The sequence below is a fragment of the Balaenoptera acutorostrata genome, chromosome 6, assembly GCF_949987535.1.
Source record: "Balaenoptera acutorostrata chromosome 6, mBalAcu1.1, whole genome shotgun sequence".
Lineage (NCBI taxonomy): Eukaryota > Metazoa > Chordata > Mammalia > Artiodactyla > Balaenopteridae > Balaenoptera > Balaenoptera acutorostrata.
In genome coordinates, this window is record NC_080069.1 from 6,520,187 (window position 1) to 6,539,554 (window position 19,368).

A 19,368-nucleotide genomic window follows, 5' to 3' on the forward strand; every position below is an offset into this window, starting at 1 on the left:
TTTCACAAGCAGTTAATAGATTCAGCAAAGCTTGCATAATGATTTCAATCATTAATAAACGATTATTGACTAGTTCATAGTCTACCCCGTTCCAGGAAAGATTTGAGGTGATGCACATGAATGTGTAAAGTAAGGTTAAAAGTATGCATGGATACGAAGTCCAGACAGAGGAAATATAACATGGAGATCAAGGCCGGGGAGAATCAGAGCAGAACAACTCAGGCCAAAGTGAATAAAGCCGAGTTGTACTTGGCTCTGAACTTCCTGTGACTGACTTGGAATCATGACTAGTAAAGTCTAAATTTAATTCACCGAGAAGAAACTAGACAAACATTTCGGTGCCCTTTTCCCCATTATTTGGAGCAGTAAAAGTCACAGAGGGTCAAAGCTTTTGTAAGTCCCATCTTGTCCTGGTAGTCCCTTTTAGGGAAGTGAATTGATTCTTTCCTGCCACAGGTAACATAACTAAATGGATTATTCCATTCCATTAAATGGAACCTGGAAAAAAATTCCTCTCACAGTGTAGTCAGTTTAGATCTGGGCTGGAATGAATGCACTTCTAGGATCTGGCTGGTTCACTCTTAGTTCAGTTATAAGGGCCAACTCCAGTGATAGTGTTTAGAACTCCAGGGAGCCAGACTCACATCTTTTTCTCTTTCCTCCTGAGTATTCCTGTTCCGAGGACTGTGGCCGCTGTCTCAGACCTCCCTGTTAGGAATTGTGAAGGGTCTGATGTTTTACCCTACTGGCAAGCAGACAAGTGAGCCTGACTTAGTTCATGACTCACGACAACAGCAGCAGCCGAAGTATCCCGAGCTCCAGTTCCCACCCGGTCACATAAAGAGGGCTACGGATGCCCGCGTGGTTCACGGGCTGCATTACAGGAGAGGAACCCTGAGCTTAAGGAGCCCGGCTATTTCAATATTTTATCGTGGGCAGTAAGCATGCTGCTCCTTCGCCCCAGAGAAAGACATTTATCTCCGTCTTCCAAGGTTGTTAGTTATGCAAACACCCTCAGTTTGGAACAGTGGCAATTAGCGCCTCTGCTTCTAAGAAACGCAGAAATGTGACAGACCTGCTGTCTCGCAACAGTGCTGTCACGCCTTTATATCTACTCAAGTACTATCCATCCCTGAAAATGAAAATTTTCACAGCTACTTTTTTTTTTTTTCCAGCCTTCTTGGTGCCTATATTTTATTTTTTAGAATTTTTATTGGAGTAGAGTTGATTTACAATATTGTGTTACTTTCTGCTGTACAGCAGAGTGAATCAGTTATACATACACATCTATCCACTCTTTTTTAGATTCTTTTCCCACATAGGCCAGTACAGAGTATTGACTAGAGTTCCCTGTGCTATACAGTAGGTCCTTATATTAGTGATCTATTTTATATATAGCAGTGTGTGTATGTCAATCCCAATCTCCCAATTTATCCCTCCCCGCCCCTTATCCCCTGGTAACCGTGTTTGTTTTCTACATCTGTGACTCTGTTTCTGTTTTGTAGATAAGTTCATTTGTACCCTTGCATTTTAGAGAAATCTTATCTCTCTCTGGATTTTCATTGTAACCTCTACCAAGATTTTGTTATTAGTCTTCTAATACATACTTCCCTGTTTTTAATGGTTTCATATGAGTCAACATTTTTTTCTCAAGGAGGGTCTAGGGTATTTGAGGGCAGAAACCACTTTTGGAACTTATTTTGTACTACTGTAGCACTCAATATTGTAGATGGTATATATATATATATATATATATATATATATATATATATATATATATATATATATATGAAATATGTGAAAGGGCCATATATATATGGCCCTTTCATATATATGAAAGGGCCACAGTTGGAAAGATTGTCCATGGTAACAAAATGAAAAATAATTGCCCATTCTTTCCAATTTGTCATGCTACAATGAGCAAAGAAACAGAATTCCTAACTAAGAATCTGAAAGTTTTTATGATTTCATAGCTGTAGCATGCCAAGATTCTACAGCCAAATCTTGGCTTGGCTTTACTGGAGTTTAATCGTGGTGTGTTGGTGACTCGTGTTGATTTATCTCTGATTAAACATAAGGGGTGGAAGGGACTCTCATGAGACAAGGGTGGCTCTACTTTTATCCTGAAGCTTTTTTGCCTAAATAGGGCCAGCAGTGTGAAGAAGACAGGTGGCAGCATGGTGGAAGGCAAAATTGTGGGTGAGCACAATCGATGTCGATATGAATTAATCAAGCAACAAGTCCATGTTTGCTGACAATTAGCTAGGTATCTGCACTGGGCGAGTCTTGTCAACCTGGCTTCTGGTACAGAAGCAGAGAATGAGACCAGCATGCGTACTTGAAATAAGTCAGGAACCTAAGTAAATATTTTTCCTTTTTCTCTGCATATCTATAAAAAAGCAAAATATGTTTTAAAATGGAATTAGAAGGCTCATCTATAGAACATGATTTTATAGATGCGTGAGAGGCACTTTAGCCTAGTGGGCATCATAGGCTTTGGGGCTTGGTTAAAATCCGGACTTATACCACTTAAGCACCAAGTCAGGTTAAATTACATGAGTTTGCAGAGTTATCAGTAAATGTGGAAAATAAAGCCCACTTCTTGGAATATTTGAGAATTAAATGACATAATGGGTGTCAAGCACCCAGTGCATGTACATCTGGTACACATAGTTGGGCCCCAAAAGGGTAATTTTCATTATTATTAAACAATTGAGTCATAAGGAAGATTCGAGGCTGGAAAAGTGGGGAGGTGATTGAAGAAGAATTAAAAAGAGCAGAGTTGGCCAAGGGATGAATCGGCAGAGAACAGCATATGTTTAGGGCAATGAAACAATTCTGTATGTACTATAATGGTGGATACATGTCATTGTACATTTATCCAAACCCGTAGAATGTATAATACAAGGCCAAGAGTGGACCCTAATGTAAACGATGGACTCTGGGTGGTTATGATGTGTGTTGTAGGTTCATCAGTGGTAACAAATGTAGCCCTCGGGTGGGGGATGATGATGGGGGAGGCTGTGTGTGGCAGGGGGGAGGGGGTTAGATGAAAAATCTCTGTACCTTCCACTCAGTTTTGCTGTGAACCTAAAAGTGCTCTAAAAAATAAAATCTGTTTAAAAAAAACAGCCCTTAGAAGTGTCCCCCAAGTAGGGAGTGACCCAAGGGATATGGGACGATTTTAACTATGAACCAGGTTACCCACCAGGACTCAGAAATGGAGGAATAAAGATGACTACCCTTCAGTGGATTGTCCCGATTACTGATGGATTAAATGAAGAATCTCAATGTTCAGGGCCACGAAGAAAAAGCATTAAATTTTGTAACCCTATCAATCTTTGTAAATTTTCCACGCTAAAAGTGGACAACTTACATATAGAGGCTTTGCCTGAGTTTCAAGTTGACTTTTTGTATTTTTTACTTGCTTTTTAAGATAGTCCCATTTTAAACCATAAAATCAAAATTATGATGTAGAGAGTAATAGTTTCTTTGTCAAAGTGAAATAAGGTAACTGGTAGTTTTCCAAGACGGTCTGAAGGGGGTGAGTTGTATTTATGTGATCGAAATCCATTGGTTAAATGCACAGGGATTAACATCTGTTAAAAGAATTGTGCTTGGCATGCAGGTGTTTCAATATTTGCATTTAGTACGTGTTTCAGAAACGGCCTCTGAGAAAAACATTTATATAACAATCTGGTGGTTTTATTGTCTAAATCTGTCAGGACAGTCATTTTGTTACCCAGACTTTGTGACCCTCTTGCAAGCTGTAAACTATTTAACGAAGTGAGTACATTGAGAAAGATGACAGACTTTCAAACTCGGGGGAAAGAGTCTTATATGAGAAGAATCAGCTTTTCCCCTGGAGACTGTGCCTAATATGTGAACAGCAAAAACAATTACATTGGTGATTTCAGGAAGTCCAATAAAGTTCATGGCACGGTCCTACTTTTGAAATATTACATCATTCAGCAAAAGCTTAGGCTCGTATATTAGCTGAAATGAACTAATCATGAATTAATTACCATAGTTCTCTTTTGTGAATGGAGTGCAGAGGTAGGGCTCTGGTTTCAGTGCGTGCGGTGCCTTGCAGCTTAACTGTGCTGCTGTTTAAGTGTCCCTGTACCCACAGGTGAGGGCGCTCAGGGTGGATTCCATCCAGCAAACCTGAGGATCCCCTCTCATTGTGGGGACTGACACAACCATTCCCTAATCCACGTTGTTCAAGTAAGTTGTGCTGTGGTCATTTGTTTTGTAGGTAAAGTGGGGGGGAAGTAAATACAGCGTTTCTCCAGGGATTTGTGGCCTAAAATTAGAAAGAAAGCAGGGGAATCAGTTGATTTTGCACATTGCCAGATTATCCCTCGAGCTCATGAAAACTGGGTAAAAGCAGAATTATGAATGATTTCTACTTTATAAAAACCACACATGGCTATGATAGCACATGATGGCTCACTTTGGCTTCATTACTTTTTAAGTGCTTTAAATGTCTTTAGGGTATGCGGATAGCCAGTCAGAAATTAATGTTTTGTGTATAAATAGCAATTAGTTTTTTTTTTTTTTTTAAAGGATTTTCTTATTTATTTATTTATTTATTTTTGGCTGTGTTGGGTCCTCGGTTCGTGCGAGGGCTTTCTCCAGTTGCGGCAAGCGGGGGCCACTCTTCATCGCGGTGCGGGGACCGCCCTTCATCGCGGTGCGCGGGCCTCTCTCTATCGCGGCCCCTCCCGTCGCGGGGCACAGGCTCCAGACGCGCAGGCTCAGCAATTGTGGCTCACGGGCCCAGCTGCTCCGTGGCATGTGGGATCTTCCCAGACCAGGGCTCGAACCCGCGTCCCCTGCATTAGCAGGCAGACTCTCAACCACTGCGCCACCAGGGAAGCCCAGCAATTAGTTTTTGATGTTAGTATCTGCCATGTGGCTTGTTCACCACAATGACTCTGCTTTTTGACTTCTAGATAGTTCCTGAACCAAGGTTATTTCAGGCCACTTTGGAAATTCACCCAGGAAGTTTCAGTTGAAGCAGATTTCAGATACCTCATGGCTTCAGGTAATTGACTCCATCAGCTGAGGGTGGGGATGTGTGGGATTGTAATTCGAGTTTTGTCTGATGGCTTCTGGAACAGTCTGCACTTTTCTGGGGTTGGAACAGCCATCTACTGTGTTTTCTTCACTGAACACATACTAGCCCTTCTCCTGATTGCTGTAGCCAGTCCCGTAAGCTCTACCTTATCCATTTCTCCTCCTTTGGTGGTTTGCATGGACCAGAAAAATCTCCAGAATTTTTTTGGGGGAGACCTATGTTGATAGTCAACTTTTGATTTTGCCCATTATGGGTGTGAAAAATACTCTTATCATCTAAAAAAATGAGAGTACATTTTAACACCCCAAATTGAGAAAGATATAATGCATGAATGAAGAACAGCACTGTAAATTGAGTAAATTTAACTTAGGCAGAAGTCATTTCTTATTTTTCTCATTTGGGTGACAACTTTGCCATGGATTGACATCTAGCAGGAGAGTGTTGAGAATCATTGACAGATTTGGAAATGCCTTTGTCTTGGCATCAGGGGACGTGGGTTGGGGTGAGATACCAACTCGGGTCAGCTATTGGGTTTCTCTGAGGCTCCTCTGGGAAGAGGGGATGGGAACCCTGGCCTGGCCTTTCTCTCAAGGTTATTGTGAAATTCACGTGGAATAATGTATGCAAAAGTGTTTTTTGGGCCATAAAGCACAATGAAAGTGAGGTTGTTTTATTGCAAATTTATAGAAGATGATAATGAGGTGCTGGAACCCTCTGGTTAGGCACAGCATCAGGAATCAAATGAGGAATCACCTCCCGGTTTTTCCGCTGAGCATGCAACGCCTTCTCTAGTCTCCAACGGGTAAAGGGTGTAGAGGTTTTAATCGAGCTGGTTTAGACCTTTTCCTGAAGCGCCCTCCTACTGCTACTGGCTCCTTGAAGAAAGAATTTTTTTTTTTTTTTTTGGCTGCGCCTTGCGGCTTGCGGGGATCTTAGTTCCCCAACCAGGGATGGAACTCGTGCCCCATGCAGTGGAAGCACAGAGCCTTAACCACTGCACCGCCAGGGAAGTCCCGTAGAAATGCTTCTTTTCTTCTCTGTGATGGCCCTTGAGAAAGGCCAAGAAATTTAATTGCTGAGACCCAGAGATGCTTTGGGGAGCACATGGAGAGGTGTGGTACCCAACTCCTTGCTTGGCATGTTGTACTGCTAGTAAAGCTCTAAAGACCTTGGGATGTCCTTCCTGGATGTTGTCTGCCCTGCTTCTCTTGGACTCTGCATACACCTCCCTTTGCTCCTACTACATTCTATTTAATTATGTACTAATATGCCTCTTTCTTCTGGTATGTACCTCCTTCAGAACAGGGTCTTTATCTTTCATTTTTATGTTCCTGTCACACAGTAGATTCTTATTAAATGTTGAACTCACCCAAACATGGGTCTTTTTTGTGACAGCCACATGACTCTGTTTACAAATATTAAACTGAGGGCCCAAATCTTCCTGTCTTTTTTTATGAGGGTTGCTGATAAATCATATATTTCCTATTTTTTGGTTGCTTACTTTTTCCAGTGTCAAAAGCAAAACCTTATACAAACTTTGCTTCATCTTGTTAGTCTGGCTCCGTACTCAGGTCTAATATTGAGGGCAAGTCTGATTTTTAATTTCTTACATGATTTTAAATCCGGGTAATATGTGTATAAGGAGTGCAGTTTAAAGGACACAGAAGTGTGTGCAGCATAAATGAAGTCTCCTTTTTCTCTGTGTCTCAGAGCCTGCCACCTCTCCTCTCTGGATGAAATTGTTACCTGTTTCTTGTATATTCTTCAGAAATAATTTACACATACATTTTTAATATATATACATTGTTCTACATGGTGCTGGATATAATACAGTTGATGAGTAATCTTATTTTTCCCTACATGAATTTATACGTATTTCATGGGTCACACAAGGTCACATAACCAAATCACATTTAGTATATTTTATTTTATTTTTTTAAATTTTTTTTTAATTTTTTTTTTTAGTTTTTATTTTATTTTTTGACATTTATTGAATAAATTTATTTGTAGCTTGAAATAACAAATTGTACTTGGGTGAATAAAAATATCTTTTGAAGTTTCATGCAGTGAAAATAATTTTGGTATTGCAGTTCTGAAACTCTCCAGTCCATTCCCCTCTTTCCCCATTATAGCCTTGATTTTAATATCTCTATTTTTGTTAAGCTGAGGTTTCTTAGTACCGTAACCGTAATGATATTACAGAATAGACTGTGATATTTTGTGTTTTAACGTATTGTTTAGTGTCAATTTAGACTACCTTCAGCAATGTATGGGAGTGCCCATTGCCTTGTCACATTTAGTATATTTTAAATGGGAAAGAAAATAGGTATCAATTTGATTTCATATTTAAATTTTAACTTGACGTTTTGCACACATAAAAAAGACTGCAGGGCCATACATTTAAAAACTTTATTCATTGAATCTTGACTTCAATTTCTTTCGAAAGGATACAATAATAATTGTAACTTGATGCTGAAAATCAACCTAATAACAAGTTTGACTCAGCAAGGCATCATGCATTTCCTTAGAGGATTTCTAAAAATATCCAGTTCAATTGGCTGATAGGTTGCTAATTGGATAAAGCAGGTGAACTATATATGAGCTTCAGAAATGACCATCTTTAAGAAATTCTTGTATACCTTAGTGTACATGTAGGTGACAAGCAGTCATACTTTTCGGCTAGGATTGTGAATGGTGATGAGTACCTGAGACACCCTTATTCTGGGTCTTCAGGACCTATTGAGGCTAAATCTGTTTCTATATTTCATTTTACCCATAGCATATTGTTGTGAAATAAACAGCAAAAACAGGTAAAAATAAACAACAGAAGCAATGACAGAAAAAAAAGTCATCACAAAGCAAAATGTAGCTTGAAATTTATTTACGGACATCGAGGAGAGAGTACCTTATAGATTTGCTTTACTGATGGTGTGGGATTTACAAACAGGCAATATAGAATGAGAACTGCTGAAACAGAAAAATCTCATTCCTTAAATCTGTCTCATACTGTCTGACTTTTACATTTCCATTAAAAGCATGATTATTTTTGTCGCCACCTCCCTATGCCCGAAGTCTTGGAATCATCTGTTATTCTTTTCCCTCCAATATTTTTAACCAATCACCCAATCTAGCTGCCTCTTATTGATCATCTAATATCTGCCAAAAACCCTATATGATCTAAGTCTCACAATATCCTGTCAAGTAATCATTATTATTCCCATTTTCCCAATGAGAAAACAGAAGCTCAAGCGAGTTAAATGAGGGACTCTGTGTCACTGAGTTTATAAGCAAAAGAGCCAGATTTCAGGGCCTGGTTTATTTGTCTCCCAAACCTATTTTTTCCAGTGATGGAAACTCTGCCTCTCAAGGAGTACTGGTACTATCTATGGAGTTTACCTCCTAAATGTTATGATTATGTTTAAGAATCAGGGACACAGATTTAGATTAATCATAATCCTTGGTTCAAGACACTTTCATTGCTGCTTCATTCATAGCCATCTTCTTTTTGTTTGGTGTTTCTGTTTTGATGTAATAATAATTAATAATAATAATAATAATAATAATGTGAACTCCTACCCAACCTGAGAGAGAGGACCTTGAGAATAACTTACACCTATTCAATAGCTCTCATATCAATCTTATTTCAATTCCCTCTTCTACTCTGCTACTTAAAAATCTAAATATCTCACTTTCGGGCTCTTTAAATTCCTCATAATTGGCTTCTAGCCAATATTCTTTTCTCCAGTTCACTCTCTGAACATCTCTTACAGACTGATATTATTTTATTTATTTATTTATTTGGCTGCACCAGGTCTTAGTTTTGGCACGTGGGATCTTTTAGTTGTGGCATGCGGGCTCTTAGTTGTGGCATGTGGGATCTAGTTCCCTGATCAGGGATTGAACCCGGGGCCCCCTGCATTGGGAGTGTGGAGTCTTAACCACTGGACCATCAGGGAAGTCTCCAGGTTGATCTTATTAAAATACAACTCTCTTCACATCATTATCTTGTGCAGAATCTTTCCCTCTCCCCCCTGTAATTCTACGCTGGCCTTTGGAGACCTCTAGGATGTTATCTCATCCTCCACTCTAGTTATATCTCACAGTCTAGAGAAACCAAAGTGTTCATGCTTCTCAGACTGTCCCCCATGTTCTTATCCTTAGCACTGCAAGCCATTCTCTTTGCTTGTAAGTGTTCTCCTCCAATCTCTGACCATTCGGTCATCTCTTTCATGAGGTTTTCCTTGATTCTCCCAACCAGAAGGAACTCTGCACTCCACAAATCACTCATATATTAGTGTATATCCCATGGTTCTTATCACCTACCAACTCATGTTACAATAATTTATCTTCTTGTTTTATTTCCCTTAATAGATTGTAAGCTTCTTAGAGATAAGAATATTTTAAATTTAATTTTTGTACATCTCATCAGCATAGTCGTTTGCTTTTCTTTGCCCTTGTATGAGGAAAGGATGGGTGTCCATTAACCTCAGGTGTTCTCCTGCACCAACCAATTCCTTGTGCCCTTCCTTCTCAAAGTTGTTCTTCTCTTGTGTTCCATGACTCACGGCTTTCTCCGATCTGTGCATTGACTACGTGGGTGGTGGGGACGGTTTAGTGGGGTAGGAGCAGAGGACATGAGGGAGGGAGGAAAGGCAGTACCCAGTGACTGGGGCTATGTCAGTTGTCTCCAGGGAAGTGATGTAAACACATCGATAGGCGAGACTATGACAGTATCACTGCTCCTTATTTCAAGGGTAAGGAGTGACTGGAATGGATGTTAGATCAAGGAAAAGGAGGCCGACGGGGGCTTTGGTTTCACTCCCGCCTCCTCTGCTTCTTCTGGTGCGTCCTAGGTGATTAGTCATCCTTACTATATTGCATAATCACACCTTGCCCATGAAGAGCATATTATAATTCACAGTATCCCTATTTTGAAGATTAGGAAAATAGATTGATGACATTTCTTTAATTCCTTTATTTACTGTTTAGGAAGTTCGTAGTACATCACTCTTAGCCTAAAAGAATGTAGGAACTTCTGGGAGACAGAACAGAGTCGATATTTTTATTTTTTTAAATTTTTATTTATTTACTTATTTTTCGTGTTTTTATTTCTCTCTATCTATTTATTTATTTATTTTTGGCTGCGTTAGGTCTTCATTGCTGTGCGTGGGCTTTCTCTAGTTGTGGTGAGCTGGGGTTACTCTTTGTCGTGGTGCGCGGGCTTCTCACTGCCGTGGCTTCTCTTGTTGTGGAGCACGGGCTCTAGGCGCATGGGCTTCAGTAGTTGTAGCTTGCAGGCTCAGTAGTTGTGGCTCGCGGGCTCTAGAGCGCAGGCTCAGTAGTTGTGGCGCACGGGCTTAGTTGCTCCGTGGCATGTGGGATCTTCCCGGACCAGGGCTCGAACCCGTGTCCCCTGCATTGGCAGGTGGATTCTTAACCACTGCACCATCAGGTTAGCCCATATTTTTAAATACTATGTCTGAACTGGAGAATCAGCAGAGGGAACCACCCTGTTTAGTGTGGTGCTGCCTTAACCACACACTATTAGACACTAACATGCATTTCCTAAGATTCTTTAACACTTCTTATGTAAGATGTCCTCTTGTTTCTTTCAGGGGCTCCAAATGCCACTGGCTTCCTAGGCTACTGTTTGGGTCAGATCTCAATGTTTAGAGCAAAAAAGCCATGACAGACAAAAGATGCCTTGTTTAATCGTGTGAACTCTAGTTTTCTACGATCCATCTCAGTTATGTTGCTAAGAAGGAACAGCTCTCTCACACATTTATTTCTGCGAAAATGCCACTAATGAAAACACTATAGAGTCATACTTCCACTGACCCTGCAATAATTCGTGTGACCCACCCTGTGGTGCTTTTTTTGTTTTTTAATTTATTTATTTTTATTTATTTATTTTTGGCTGCAATTGGGTCTTCATTGCTGCACACAGGCTTTCTCTAGTTGCGCTGAGCCGGGGCTACTCTTCGTCGCGGTGCGTGGGCTTCTCATTGTGGTGGCTTCTCTTGTTGCGGAGCACGGGCTCTAGGCGCGCGGGCTCAGTAGTTGTGGCACACGGGCTTACTTGCTCTGTGGCATCTTCCTGGACCAGGGCTCGAACCTGTGTCCCCTGCATTGGCAGGCGGACTCTTAACCACTGCGCCACCAGAGAAGCCCGCTCTGGTGCTTTTGTAGATTTACACCTCCATTGAAACATTGAAAACTTGAGAGAGAGAGAGAGAGAGAGAGGCGGGGGAGGGAGAGCGAAGGAGGGAGAGAGACTGAGACTATATTTAGCTTGACTTCTAAGTCAGGGCAGAGAGGAAATAGTCACCAACGTTCATGACATTTATGTCTAGGTGATGAGGCCTGTCATGTTACTAAGTTGTTCAGGATTTCAGTGATATTTCTTTTAAAATATAACCTACAGATTGAATGTACTTAAGAAAAATTCCAGAAGAAAACTCATTTCCAAAGAGTTCTTTGGTTGTGGTGGTAATGCTGAGGAATGTGTGTTATTGATCTTGTAATAGAAATAATGACTTCAACCCAGGTTTTCTAAGAAAATGAATGACTGCCCCAGGTTAATGGCCTTGAGGCAATCTCCCAGTCAGCTCTCCATCCTCAGGAAATGCCCCAGGCCTTGATCATTATTGTGTAAATAATACAAAAGTGGGTATAGTTCTCTGGTCAGATGGGAAACATACACCCTTGTTCTCTCCTGGATTCCCTTTATGACAATAAGAATAACATATTAGGGGAAAAACGCAACAATTTTGCTACCAATGCAAATAAATAGTCTTGTTTAAACAAAATTATTAAACATAATATTAAGTAAACTTGAACTCTGTATGTTTGAGTGAGAAATAATGGAAAACTCCATGCTCAGAATTCTTAGACAGCTATAGTTACAGCTAAGTAGAGCCAAATATTGAATTGAGAATAACGCAATTACTGTCGTATTAGATATTTCAAGTTAAAATCAGGGTTAAATTAGACACATAATTGACTGCTTTAATGGTTGCAAACGAAAGACGGTACTGAAATTTACTTTTAAAATTAGGACCTTATATTCTCATAAAAATATCTTACGTAACTGCGCTTGAAAAGTTTTCAAATAGATATTATGATGTATAGGGATAGTTTTCTTATCTTAAAATATCAAAGGATTTTTATGGTCTTTTCATGGGCTTATTTTGCATTCCAGGATCTTCAAGAAGGCAAATAGTAAAATGAAAAACACGTGCAGGAAATTAGGATTGCAGTTGCCTGGGCCGCTGAAGGGGTTGCTACTGAGGGGGAAAGGCCTCGGAGGGGATCTTCTTACGTTGAATGGAGATGTGCATGCATAACGTCGTCCCAAATCCCAAATCCAGGCGTAGAACTTGTACACTTTAAATATCTCACGATTTTATTTGTCAGTTATACCTTAATAAAACTGGAAAAAAGTAAATTTTTAAAAAATGCTCTTTCTTGCTGTGAGAGTTCTTCTAATATTTGGGGGATCAGCTCTTTTTCTAAATGATTATCCAGGTGGCACGACACTATTTATTAAAAAGTCCATCTTTTCCTCACATACGTGATATGCTACCTCAACTAGAATTGATGTTTCCATAGGCAGTTGGATTTATGTTGACACTTTCCTTTCTGTTGTATCAGTCTGGCTGTTTATTCGTCTGCCATGTTTTGATACAGAGAACTGCTAATCACTTCTCTCTTGCTTATTCTTTCTAAGGGGCTTATCAGTAACTTTGCATCTATTTGACATTTATACATGGGTTTTAGAGCCAACTTGCTTAATTCCAGGAAAAAAAAAATCTCATTTATATATGTGTTTTTTTGGAAAAATCACATTACATTTCTATTACTTAGAAGGATACTTGGTATCTTTTTGTTGAGTCATCCTGATGAAAAGCAAGGGCTGTCTATTTGTTCGATGTCACTTTTGTCTTTCAAGAGTGTTTGTAATGTTCCTCATGTAGGTTTTGTACATTACTGTTAATGTACCAAATGTTTTTTAGTTTTTGTTGGTGTTTTTCCTGTCCTTACATCTTCTGACTGGTTATTATTTATATACATTATGGCTATAGATTTTTGTATAATTTTGTATCTTTCTAACTTACTGAATTATTTTATTTATGATAGTTTTATCACTGATACCAATATTCCAAGAAAAGTATTATACCATGTGAAAATATTCTCTTCAATTATTTTCTCTTGTTTCATTGCATTAGCTAATAAATCCAATTCTGTTCTGAATAGTTCAATAGAATAGCAGGAATTCTTGCCTTGTTCTGGATCTTGGTGGAAATGCTTCTGGTGTTTACCTAGTAAGTCACTGACTGGTTTTAGAAATGAGGTAAATTTATTTTTATCAATTTGAAGAAAAATCCATGGTTTTCAATTTTACAACATGTTTTATCAGAAATGAGTTTTGAATTTTGTTGAATTTTTTTCAGTATCTATGTGAATAGTCAAATTTTCTAAAGATTTTTTAAAAAATGGTGGTCATACTAATGGATTTCTTAATATTGAATCACTCTTGCTTTCGTGTAGTAAGCCTTACTTGGTCAAGATATATTATTTTTTTAATATGCTATTGGAGTCTATTTCCTAATATCTCATTTAAGATTTTTTTTTTGTCCCACTATTTCAAAGTGAGATTGGTCTGTGTTTTTTCTTTACTATGCTATTTTATCAGGCTTATGTATCTATAGCATATTTCCTTTGTAATAAAATTTTTTAAAGTGTCTCTTCTATGCTTGGAAAAATTAAAGTAGCATTGGATTATCTAGTCTTTGAAGGTTTGTCTGAATTCCTCTGTGAAACCATCTGTACATGGTAATTTTTAAGGACTAGTTCCCCATTTCTTCTATGAAAATTGATCCAAGTTTTGTTTGTTTTTTTTTTAAGAAATCTTTATACGGGTCTACAATAAAAGAATAATGGCCCCTAAATGTCTCCATGCCCCAGTTCCCCGGGACCGGTGACTATGTTATGTTGCATGGGAAAAGGGAGGGTGCCAGTCTGATTAAGGGTAAGGACTTGAGATGGGAAGATTATCCTAGACTATTTAATCTTTTGAGAACTTAAAAATGCATAACTTTTTTTTTTTTATGCTGGGTCAAAGAGATACATTGTGAGAGGGACTTGACCTGCACCCACTGTTGCTGGCTTTGAAGATTGAGTGAGGGACCATCAGCCAAGGCTTCTGGTGGCTTCTAGGAGCAGGGAACGACCCTCAACTGACAGCTGGTAAGAAAATAGCCACAAGGAAACAAATCCTGGCAACACACGAATGAGTAGGAAACAAATTCTCTAGAACTTCCAGAAAAGGAAGCAGACTGCTGACATCTTGATTTTTGTTCAGGGAGACCGACATTGGATTTCTGACCTTCAGAAATATAAAATAATAACTTTGTGTCAAGCCACTAAGTTTGCCAAAGGAATAAATAAATACATAGATTATTGCTTTAAAAAAATTGTGTTAAGACACTAAGTTTGTGGTGACTTTTTATGGCAGCAATAGAAAACAGGGTCAAATTTGATAAATGTATTTTATAGGAAAGGGACTATTTTAGCTAGGTTTTCAAATTTATTTGCATAGAATTATACAACATGGAATCATGATTTTCAAAGTTTTATCTATTTATTTCCCCTTGGTCATTTATTATTTTGTGTATTTATACTTACTCTCTTTTTCTTCAATGAAGTTATAGCTAATTTTTGTTTATGGCTACTTTCAGGTAATCTGAATCAGCAGTCTTGGATGAGAAGGCTAAAGGCCGTATCTTACCTGATCTTTGCCACTAGACTGGCCCAATTAGCTCCGTGATGGTTTTGAGAAGACAGGGCCAATCTTACCTCCTGCTAAATCTGCCTCTTATAATTCTCTTTTTTAAACAATTTTAAAATTTTTTATTGGAGTACAGTTGATTTACAATGTTGTGTTATTTTCAGGTATACAACAAAGTGAAGCAGTTATACTTATACGTATTCCACTCTTTTAGATTCTTTTCCCGTATAGGCCATTACAGAATATTGAGTAGAGTTTCCTGTGCTATACAGTAGGTCCTTAGTAGTTATCTATTTTATATATAGTAATGGCAGAAGAGGAGAATGTATAATGAGGCCAACTGTTGGCATATGCCATGTCCTTTATCTCATGATTGTTTTCTTATTTTTTTCCCATTAACACTAAGGATGTTTCTTTGCACTTAAATGCTTAAAAATTTCCCGTACACTAAGTAGTATTTATATTGAGAGAAATTTAGTTTATTCTTTCTATAGTTGTTACGTTTTTTTCCCTCCAATGAAAATAGCCCTTTCATCATGTATTTTATAGCTAATAATGATCATGGTTTTAAAAAAATCAGCCAGTGAGAGAGAAGGGAAATATCCCAGATTTCTGCACATTGAGAAAAAATATCATTAACATTTTGATGACTATTCTTTCCTACACCTTTTTAGAAACATACACTCCGTTTTCTAAAGATTTTATCAAAAGGTGATCATATAATAATGCTGCCCTTACTGTATAAACTTTTAAAAAATGCAGTTTTCTTTTAGTTCATTGTCTTTTCTCTTCCATCTAAGTAAATAACCCTAGGAATCAATGTTAACACTTTGGTATGTTCCTTGGCTTACTTTAATTGATGGTCATATAATTATATTCATACATATATTTACATATATTCATACACATGTATAATTGTATGTATATGCAAATACTTGGGTATTGTTTGGTTTAGAAAAGTGGGATAATGTTATATATTATTACATATTGAATTATAATGCAATATACTATTACATGTATTTCTCTGCCTCTTAACTTTCTTACCTAACAGCATGTTGTAGAAATCTTTTCAATCATTGATTTTAGAATGAAATTATTCTCTGTAATTGCTGCATGTGATCTCATGGTATATATATGGTTTTATCACAACTTATTCAAATTTTTACCCATTAATGGGCATGCATTTTTTTCCCACATTTTTTTGTCCCGGCCCTGGAAAACGGCATTAACCATTCTTATATACCAGTACTTTATTTCTACAGACTAGATCGCCAGTAACAACGATGCTGATGCAAAGAGTGTGTGGCTTTAAATGTTGCTTTTCCAAAAGGCTGTAACAAGTCATACTTCCTTCGGCAGCGTATGACTGTATCCTTTCCCACATCTCCATCAGCAATAGGTGTTATCACTCTTTTAAATCTTACCAATATCATCTGTGAAGTGATATCTCATTGCTACTTTAACTTTTCATTTTACAATCATTGAGATTGTGTCTGTGTTCTGTGTGTGTGTGTGTATGGTATTTTTTAGGCTATTTGAAAAATATTGTAAAACAAAACCCATGAATTTTAGTACTTCAGTGACACATAGTACACTCTAAATTTGTCTACAGAAGGCCATTTCAGCTGTTCAAAAATTCTGCGTACAACTTTTCTTGTGATATGAAATAACCCTTTCACTGCTCTTTTTCCTTTCAGAAGCAGTTTCAAAATTTAAATTGCCTAATTAACTGGTTGTTTTATTATTATTTAAACCCAGCAGATGACTAAATAACTAGTAAGCGTCTACTGCCAGGTAAAAATTTGCTATGCATCCCATTACTCCAAAAGTAAACATTTGTCTATTTTTACAATGTTTAAAAATACTTGGGTTACTTTAATCTTAAACTTTTTGGCAGTCAATTTGGAAAAGGGTCGACTGCAAGCTCTTCCAGACCTATCTGGCCGGGTCTTTTCAGGGTAAACGTAATTGCCCGTCTCAGGAGGCTAAGATTCTAGTTCTGTAAGTTTGACATAGGTGAATTTACCTAAAGACTAAGAGAAATAATTTTGTCATAATTCAGACTAATGGTAGTCTCTTAGTATAAAGACATAAACTTTAAGTATTGAAACCATTGATTATGTTTAACATAATTGATTTTGCTAAACATTAAAACCAGTCTTCTCCAGTGTAAAAGTCTTGGGTTAGGTGTTTAAAGAGAACAGTGGGGTCAGCCTAGCTATTTGTCAAATATGATTATTTGTGGATTTATTACATATGTGTTCTATCTATTTAAAATCTGAAATCTTACAAAACTGTTTCTTTATGCCATTATGCTAGTCCGCAAATATTACAGCTTGATTTACTTATGCCAGTCCCAACTTTTAAAACCTATTCAAGGGAATTCCTGGCGGTCCAGTGGTTAGGACTCTGCACTTTCATTGCCAGGGCCCAGGTTGAACCCCTGGTCAGGGAACTAAGATCTCTCAAGCCGTGCCGTGTGGCCAAAAAAAAAAAAAAAAAAAAAAGCCTTTTCAAACGTCCCACTCATATTTTTACATAGGCACTGTAATTGCTCTTAGAAATTCAGAGTGCATGATTACTGTAGCTGTATGTAAATGACATACATGTTATGGATGCCAAAATCTAATACATGTATTAGGTTGAGGTAGATAATTTCCCCCTCATGGTATCATGTTTCTCTTAAATCTTTAGGAGTTTGTGGGTTGCAATCTAAATGGTCTGAGTGCTAGGTCAATTTTTTAAATATAAAACTGTACAAAATTGTAGCTACTTGTTACTATGTGATCGAGACAGAAACTGTGAAATCAGTTTGGCTGTTCTTGTGACATTTTAAACAAGCGAAAAAGTTAAACTGTCTATAAAGAAACTGCATTTGTAAGTTTTATTATTAAATCCACCACTGCTTTGCTGACTAATAAAAATGGAAAATGTGTGCTTTTATAGGTTTATAAAAAGGCAAGCTATCGTTTCATGAAAAATATCTTGCACCGATTGAATACAGGTGGCTGCTTGTTTGGACTTTGAAGATGTAAAGGCTCAGTATAGATGTCTGAAAAAGGTAATACAGCACAATAAAAAAAATCTTCCTCTCTTTGCTCATCCATCCTTTGGGTATTCCATGTCAAATAAACGCTACAACAATTTATACTAAGAGTACACAGTGGAAGTGCCAGCCCTAACACTCCTTAGGACTGGATACCTGCCAGGTTTTTCACACCAATATTTAATGTGAACTAAAACGTCTTTTCCATTGGAAGTGTGAGAAGGAGCTTGCTTTCCTATATTTGGCTACACGCTTACATGAAGTATAAAGTCAAATGCCCGTGATGTTCTCTTTATTTCAGCCATGATGAATTGTGTTCATTTGTTTAAGTGCATGTGGCAGCTTTAGTGTTCCAACTATAAATTTTGGTTAACTTCTATTGACATGCTGTATTAAACTTAAGAAAAACAAATTACACTTCACCCGTTTTAATTGACTAAATGTGTCAAAAACACAGTAAGTATAACACGAAAGGTCAGAGCCTTCGTCTACACTGTAATGGGTGTCATGGCAGGGATCCAACTTTTCTTGTACATTTCATTTTTCACCAAGTTTGAGGACGAGGCATACGTTTCACGTTCACTTCCACTTCTCATTTGTACTTCAAAGTTTATCACAGGCGGTGTGACTACCAAGAACACTTTTCTCTTGTGCTATTTAAAGTTCTCTTCACAGTGACATGCCTGCCCAGAGAATACTGATGTTCTCCTGTAAACAAGGCCTCGAGAACGGACTGCGGCATTCTCAGGAACAAAATGCTGATTTATAGCACACCATAGATCAATGTAGCACTGCCTGGAAAAGACCTCGTTTACATATCTAGTCTGTGCTTCCACGATTGAACCAGCAACCGCGTGGCTAGGGGCTGGCTTAAACTTGGCACCCTGGATTCCCTTAGGATCTGATTAAAGTTGCCAGTTCTTTTGCTCTGCGTCCAGTGGTTTATACGAATCTTTATTCCTCCATTAAAATTTATTAGCTTGATGCCCGATGATGACATAATATTCATGAAGCTCTCTCTCACCTGCTACCACCCACCTGTCCTATTTTTTCCAGAGTTACCTCTTGGTCTGGGATTTTTTCATCCCCTTTCTCAAAATTAGCTCCTTTTCCAGGGTTCCAACATGAGTTTCCAGTGTGAATTTACATCTGGAAAAACTCTCCACGGGGCAGGTGTTTGCAAAGTGTTACATTTCGTATTAGGGAAGACAGGGATTCTAAAGTTTATGCCACTTTCACCACTGCTTGTAACAATCTCATTCCGTATGACATGCTTTACCAGCAAGAAACCACACGTTGTATGTTGGCACTAATGGGAGGCTGTCAGTATTTGTTCTGCTCTGATCCACATGGGATGGGAAGCCTAACAGTCATCCTTATGCAAGAAGCTCAGACACTGCCTGATGGGGCTTAATCAGGGCTTTCGATTCTCCTTAAAGAAAGGAAGAG

General features: G+C 38.2%; 1 long non-coding RNA gene across 1 annotated transcript in view; it reads left to right on the plus strand.

Annotated features, from left to right (window-relative positions):
- LOC103020938 (uncharacterized) overlaps window positions 1-18,824 on the plus strand; it is a 52,564-nt gene extending 33,740 nt beyond the window's left edge. Inside the window, exons 2-5 of the long non-coding RNA XR_451998.2 lie at window positions 4,959-5,050; window positions 14,208-14,332; window positions 17,820-17,934; window positions 18,595-18,824. This is a non-coding gene — a long non-coding RNA (uncharacterized LOC103020938). The remainder of the gene's footprint in view (window positions 1-4,958; window positions 5,051-14,207; window positions 14,333-17,819; window positions 17,935-18,594) is intronic.
- The last annotated feature ends 544 nt before the right edge of the window (window positions 18,825-19,368 follow it).